At 37.1% G+C, this 6598-nt stretch overlaps 1 non-coding gene across 1 annotated transcript; it reads right to left on the minus strand.

The window, feature by feature from the left end:
- Window positions 1–3397: 3397 nt before the first annotated feature.
- Window positions 3398–3505, minus strand: LOC112773938 (small nucleolar RNA R71). The gene has a single exon (XR_003188457.1). It is a non-coding gene; the product is annotated as a small nucleolar RNA R71 (small nucleolar RNA).
- Between the last annotated feature and the right edge of the window lie 3093 nt (window positions 3506–6598).

Below are 6598 nucleotides of genomic sequence, written 5' to 3' on the forward strand. Positions count from 1 at the left end.
TTCAATTCAACTTATTCTGCTTCTAAGATATTCATTCGTACTTCAATATGAATGTGATGAACGTGACAATCATCATCATTCCCCCACGAACGCGTGCCTGACAACCACTTCCGTTCCACCTTAGATTGAATGAGTATCTCTTGGATCTCTTAATCAGAATCTTTGTGGTATAAGCTAGATTGATGGCGGCATTCATGAGAGTCCGGAAAGTCTAAAACCTTGTCTGTGGTATTCCGAGTAGGATTCAGGGATTGAATGACTGTGACAAACTTCAAACTCGCGAGTGCTAAGCGTAGTGACAGACGCAAAAGGAGGGTGAATCCTATTCCAGTATGATCGAGAACCTCAGATGATTAGCCGTGCTGTGACAGAGCATTTGGACCTTTTTCACAAGTGGATGGGATGTAGCCATTGACAACGGTGATGCCCTTACATAAAGTTTGCCATGGAAAGGAGTAGCATTGATTGGATGAAGACAGCAGGAAAGCAGAAGTTCAGAAGAACGAAAGCATCTCTATACGCTTATCTGAAATTCTCACCAATGAATTACATAAGTATTTCTATCTTTATTTTCTATTTATTTATTATTTATTTTCGAAAACTCCATAACTATTTGATATCCGCCTGACTGAGATTTACAAGGTGACCATAGCTTGCTTCATACCAACAATCTCCGTGGGATCGACCCTTACTCACTTAAGGTTTTATTACTTGGACGACCCAGTGCACTTGCTGGTTAGTTGTGCGAAGTTGTGAAGTTATGTTTGGACCATGGTATTGGGCACCAGGTTTTGGCGCCATTACCCGGGAGAGAACGAACAACAAATTTTACAACCTCAGAGTAACAATTTCGCATACCAAGTTATTGGCGCCGTTGCCGGGGATAGTTTTGAGTTTGGACAACTTACGGTTCATCCTGTTGCTCAGGTTGGGTAATTGTCTTCTTATTTTATTTTCAAAAAGTTTTCAAAAATTTTTCAAAAATATTTTCTTTTTTTTCATTTTTTCCCAATTAATATTCGAAAAAAAATATTTTCAAAAAAAAAATATTTTTATTATGTTTTTCAGAATTTTTAAGAATGAATTCTATTGTTTCATGAAGCATGTTGAAGCCTGGCTGGCCGTAAAGCCATGTCTAAATTCTTTTGGACTGAGGCTTCCAAACCATCTTCATAGAGGCAAGTTAATTTGATAATTAATGAGCAGTATATCTGAGTTACATGCTGAAGCTTGGCTGGCCATTGGCCATGTCTAGTGTTTTGGACCGGAGCTTTCACTGAAAGCTTGGCTGGCTAGTAAGCCATGTCTAATTCCTGGACTGAAGCTTTAGACTAACAATGCAAGATTCCTGGAATTCATATTAAAAATTTTGAAATCCTTATTTTTCTTTTTCAAATAATTTTTGAAAAAAAATCCAAAAAAATTTAGAAAATCATAAAAATAAAAATTATTTCATGTTTCTTGTTTGAGTCTTGAGTTAATATTAGGTTTGGTGTCAATTGCATGTTTTAAAGTTTGCATAAAATTTTTGAAAAATTCATGCATTCATAGTGTTCTTCATGATCTTCAAGTTGTTCTTGGTAAGTCTTCTTGTTTGATCTTTAAATTTTCTTGTTTTGTGTCTTTTCTTGTTTTTCAATGCATTCTTGCAATCATAGTGTCTATACATGAAAAATTTTTAAGTTTGGTGTCTTGCATGTTTTCTTTGCATATAAAAATTTTCAAAAATATGTTCTTGATGTTCATCATGATATTCAAAGTGTTCTTGGTGTTCATCTTGACATTCATAGCATTCTTGCATGCATTCATTGTTTTGATCCAAAATTTTCATGCATTGAGTCTTTTTCATGTTTTTCTCTTTCATCATTAAAAATTCAAAAATAAAAAAAAATATCTTTCCTTTTTTCTCTCATAAATTTCGAAAATTTGGATTGACCTTTTCAAAATTTTTAAAGTTCAATTGTTTCTTATGAGTCAAATCAAATTTTCAATTTAAAAATCTTATCTTTTTCAAAATCTTTTTCAAAAATCAAATCTTTTTCATTTTTCTTATTTATTTTCGAAAATTTTAAAAATATTTTTCAAAAATCTTTTTCTTAATTTTATATTATAATTTTCGAAAATATCATCAACAATTAATGTTTTCATTCAAAAATTTCAAGTTTGTTACTTACTTATTAAGAAAGATTCAAACTTTAAGTTCTAGAATCATATCTTGTGATTTCATGTGAATCAAGTCATTAATTGTGATTTTAAAAATCAAATCTTTTTCAAAACTAATTCTAATCATATCTTCCTATCATATCTTTTTTTTTTTTAAATCTTATATTTTTCAAAAATTTGATTTTCAAATATCTTTTCTAACTTCTTATCTTTTTATTTTTTCAAAATTGATTTTCAAATCTTTTTCAACTAACTAATTGACTTTTTGTTTGTTTCTTATCTTTTTCAAAACTACCTAGCTAACTCTCTCTCTCTAATTTTCGAAAATCTCTTCCCTCTTTTTCAAAACTTCTTTTTAATTAACTAATTGTTTCAATTTTTTATTTTAATTTTATTTCATTTCTAATTTTCAAAAATTACTAACCTTTTTCAAAAAAAACTATTTTCGAAATTTAACTTTAAATTTTAATTTTTAATTTTCAAAAATTCTCTCACCTCTCATCTCCTTCTATTTATTTATTCATCTACTAACACTTCATCTCACCCAAATTCGAACCCTCTCTTCCATCTGTGTTCGAATTTTCTCTTCTTCCATTCTTTACATTACATTCTTTTTCTTCTTCTACTCACAAAGGGGAACCTCTATACCTGGGTAAAAAGGATCCCTATTATTATTATTTTTCTGTTCCCTCTTTTTCATATGAGCAGGAGCAAGGACAAGAACATTCTTGTTGAAGCAGACCCTGAACCTGAAAGGACTCTGAAGAGGAAACTAAGAGAAGCTAAAATACAACAATCCAGAGATAACCTTACAGAAATTTTCGAACAGGAAGAGGAGATGGCACCCGAAAATAATAATAATGCAAGGAGGATGCTTGGTGACTTTACTGCACCTAATTCCAATTTACATGGAAGAAGCATCTCCATCCCTACCATTGGAGCAAACAATTTTGAGCTGAAACTTCAATTAGTTTCTTTGATGCAACAAAACTGCAAGTTTCATGGACTTCCATCTGAAGATCCTTTTCAGTTCTTAACTGAATTCTTGCAGATCTGTGATACTGTTAAGACTAATGGAGTAGATCCTGAAGTCTACAGGCTCATGCTTTTCCCTTTTGCTGTAAGAGACAGAGCTAGAGTGTGGTTAGACTCTCAACCCAAAGATAGCCTGAACTCTTGGGATAAGCTGGTCACAGCTTTCTTAGCCAAGTTCTTTCCTCGTCAAAAGCTGAGCAAGCTTAGAGTGGATGTTCAAATCTTCAGACAGAAAGAAGGTGAATCCCTCTATGAAGCTTGGGAGAGATACAAGCAACTGACCAAAAAGTGTCCTTCTGAAATGCTTTCAGAATGGACCATCCTGGATATATTCTATGATGGTCTGTCTGAATTAGCTAAAATATCATTGGATACTTCTGTAGGTGGATCCATTCACCTAAAGAAAATGCCTGCAGAAGCTCAAGAACTCATTGATATGGTTGCTAACAACCAGTTCATGTACACTTCTGAGAGGAATCCTGTGAGTAATGGGACGCCTCAGAAGAAGGGAGTTCTTAAAATTGATACTCTGAATGCCATATTGGCTCAGAACAAAATATTGACTCAGCAAGTCAATATGATTTCTCAGAGTCTGAATGGAATACAAGCTGCATCCAACAGTACTCAAGAGGCATCTTCTGAAGAAGAATCTTATGATCCTGAAAACCCTGCAATAGCAGAGGTAAATTACATGGGTGAACCATATGGAAACACCTATAATCCCTCATGGACAAATCACCCAAATCTCTCATGGAAGGATCAACAAAAGCCTCAACAAGGCTTTAATAATGGTGGAAGAAACAAATTTAGCAATAGCAAGCCTTTTCCATCATCCACTCAGCAACAGACAGAGAATTTTGAGCAGAATCCATCTAGCTTAGAAAATTTAGTCTCTGATCTATCTAAGGCCACTGTGAGTTTCATGAATGAAACAAGGTCCTCCATTAGAAATTTGGAAGCACAAGTGGGCCAGCTGAGTAAAAGGATCACTGAAATCCCTCCTAGTACTCTCCCAAGTAATAAAGAAGAAAATCCAAAAGGAGAGTGCAAGGCTATTGATATAACCATCATGGCCGAATCCAAGGAAGAAGGGGAGGACGTGAATTCCAAGGAAGAAGACCTCCTGGGACATCCAGTGATCAATAAGGAGTTCCCCTGTGAGGAACCAAAGGAATCTGAGACTCATCTAGAGACCACAGAGATTCCATTAAACCTCCTTATGCCATTCATGAGTTCTGATGAGTATTTTTCTTCTGAAGAGAATGAGGATGTCACTGAAGAACAAGTTGCCAAGTTCCTTGGTGCAATCATGAAGCTGAATGCCAATTTATTTGGTAATGAGACTTGGGGAGATGAACCTCCCATGTTCACCAATGAACTAAATGCATTGGATCAACTGAGATTACCTCAGAAGAAACAGGATCCTGGAAAGTTCCTAATACCTTGTACCATAGGCACCATGACCTTTGAGAAGGCTCTATGTGACCTGGGGTCAGGAATAAACCTCATGCCACTCTCTGTAATGGAAAAACTGGGAATCTTTGAGGTACAAGCTGCTAAAATCTCATTAGAGATGGCAGAAAATTCCAGAAAATAGGCTTATGGACAAGTAGAGGACATGTTAGTAAAGGTTGAAGGCCTTTACATCCCTGCTGATTTCATAATCCTAGATACTGGGAAGGATGAGGATGAATCCATCATCCTTGGAAGACCCTTCCTAGCCACAGCAAGAGCTGTGATTGATGTTGACAGAGGTGAATTAGTCCTTCAATTGAATGAGGACTCCCTTGTGTTTAAAACTCAAGGTCATCCTTCTGTAAACATGGAAAAGAGGCACAGTAAGCTTCTCCCACTGCAGAGTCAACCAGAGCCCCCACAGTCAAACTCTAAGTTTGGTGTTGGGAGGCCACAACCAAACTCTAAGTTTGGTGTTGAACTCCCATATCCAAACTCTAAGTTTGGTGTTGGGAAGTCTCAACAATGCTCTGAACATCTGTGAGGCTCCATGAGAGCCCACTGTCAAGCTATTGACATAAAAGAAGAGCTTGTTGGGAGGCAGCCCAATTTTTATTTCTCTAATTTTAATTTATTTTTATCGTTATTTCATGTTTTATTAGGTTCATGATCATGTGGAGTCACAAAATAAATATAAAAATTGAAAACGGAATCAAAAACAGCAGAAGAAAAATCACACCCTGGAGGAGGATCTTACTGGTGTTTAAACGCCAGTAAGGAGCATCTGGCTGGCGTTCAACGCCAGAACAGAGCATGGATCTGGCGTTGAACGCCAGAAACAAGCAGCATCCTGGCGTTCAGATGCCAGAAATGCACAGTGAGGAAAGCTGGCGCTGAACGCCAGAAACAAGCATCTGGGCACTAAACGCCCAGAACACGCATCAATTCGGCGTTTAAACGCCAAAATTGCATACAAAGGCATTTTACATGCCAAATTGGTGCAGGGATGCAAATCCTTGACACCTCAGGATCTGTGGACCCCACAGGATCAACTCAGCATCTGTGGACCCTATAGGATCCCCACCTACCACCACTCACTCTCTTCCCTCTTCTCAATGTTCATTCTCTCTTCCCAATAAACACTCTTTCCCAAAACTCTTCACCAATCACCTCAATCTCTCTTCCCTATCACCACTTCACCACTCACATCCATCCACTCTTCCCCATAAACCTACCTCATAAACTTCACCTACCTTCAAAATTCAAAATCAATTTCCCACCCAAACCCACCCTAAATGGCTGAAACTAACCCCCCTCCCTTCCCTATATAAACCCCTCCATTCTTCTTCATTTACACACAACACAATCCTCTCTTCTTCTTCTAGGCCGAAACACAACCTCTCCCCCTCTCCTCCATTTCTTCTTCTTCTTCATCTCTTCTTTCTTCTCTTGCTCGAGGGCGAGCAATATTCTAAGTTTGGTGTGGTAAAAGCATAAGCTTTTTGTTTTTCCATTACCATTGATGGCACCCAAGACTGGAGAATCCTCTAGAAAAGGGAAAGGGAAGACAAAAGCTTCCACCTCCGAGTCATGGGAGATGGAAAGATTCATCTCCAAAACTCATCAAGACCACTTCTATGATGTTGTGGCCAAGAAGAAGGTGATCCCCGAGGTCCCTTTCAAGCTAAAGAGAAATGAGTATCCAGAGATCTGACATGAAATCCAAAGAAGTGGTTGGGAAGTTCTAACAAACCCCATCCAACAAGCCGGCATCCTAATGGTTCAAGAGTTCTATGCCAATGCATGGATCACTAAGAACCATGATCAAAGTAAGAACTCGAATCCAAAGAATTATATTACAATGGTTCGGGGAAAATACTTAGATTTTAGTTCGGAAAATGTGAGGTTGACGTTCAACTTGCCTATGATGCAAGGAGATGCACGC

Source organism: Arachis hypogaea, chromosome 18 (assembly GCF_003086295.3).
Source record: "Arachis hypogaea cultivar Tifrunner chromosome 18, arahy.Tifrunner.gnm2.J5K5, whole genome shotgun sequence".
Lineage (NCBI taxonomy): Eukaryota > Viridiplantae > Streptophyta > Magnoliopsida > Fabales > Fabaceae > Arachis > Arachis hypogaea.